General features: G+C 55.3%; 1 protein-coding gene across 1 annotated transcript in view; it reads right to left on the bottom strand.

The window, feature by feature from the left end:
• Positions 1–152, bottom strand: part of galnt18b (UDP-N-acetyl-alpha-D-galactosamine:polypeptide N-acetylgalactosaminyltransferase 18b) — a 98130-nt gene extending 97978 nt beyond the window's left edge. Inside the window, exon 1 of the mRNA XM_042073845.1 lies at positions 1–152. This exon is cut by the window's left edge and continues 435 nt beyond it. The gene's annotated coding sequence lies outside the window, so the exon portion shown is untranslated.
• Positions 153–804: the final 652 nt, after the last annotated feature.

The raw sequence follows: 804 nt of genomic DNA, 5'->3' as shown, positions 1-804 counted from the left end.
CAAACAAGCGAGACACAGTGTACATTCAGCCGCGTGAACGGCCAGTGTTGATCCCGATGTTAGTGGAGAGCGAACAAGCAAGCGTCAGCTTGTCAGGCGCACACAGACCGGAGCGTGCGGGGGAATATGCGAGTTCACGCGCTGGCCAATCGCGCGCGAGAGCGGAGCAGAAACCTCAGTTCTGACTCCCCTGCGAGCCAATTCAGCCGAAGGAGGCGTGTCCGGCGAAGCCTCGGCGCATGGAGAGCGACATCAGTCAGACTCGTTACTTCCGCTCGGCGCGCGGTCCGCCCGTGCTCCCAAACACACATGTGAAAGTTGTCAGTATTAGGTTTCAACAGTGGTCATCACATGTCTTGCGCAGTGTGTTTACTGTCGCGCGCTGCAGCGCTCTGACCCGCGTCACAGATTTAACGGCAGGGACGCTCAGACTTAACGGAGGGAGGTGAGTCTGTGGTGTGCGCTCACCTGTCAAACACATGAAACAGACACAACCCCCCCCCCCCCCTCTCTCTCTGTCACACACACACACACACACACACACACATTTTCTCTCTCTCCCTCACACACACACATTCTCTCGCTCTCTCTCTCTCCCACACACACACACACATTCACCTCTCTCTCCCTCACACACACACACACATTGGGGAATGATAAAGCAGGTTAGCCATCCCTTCAGGAGAAGGAAATGAGGCTAGACACATGCATTCACATACACACATCATTCAAACATGTACACTAGCAGTAACACACACACACACACACACACACAACCCCCCCCCCCCCCACACACACACACAC

The sequence above is a fragment of the Alosa sapidissima genome, chromosome 20 (genome assembly GCF_018492685.1).
Source record: "Alosa sapidissima isolate fAloSap1 chromosome 20, fAloSap1.pri, whole genome shotgun sequence".
In the NCBI taxonomy this organism is placed as follows: domain Eukaryota; kingdom Metazoa; phylum Chordata; class Actinopteri; order Clupeiformes; family Clupeidae; genus Alosa; species Alosa sapidissima.
The sequence above is the reverse complement of the archived record's forward strand: the minus strand, read 5'-3'. Positions and strand labels throughout refer to the sequence as shown.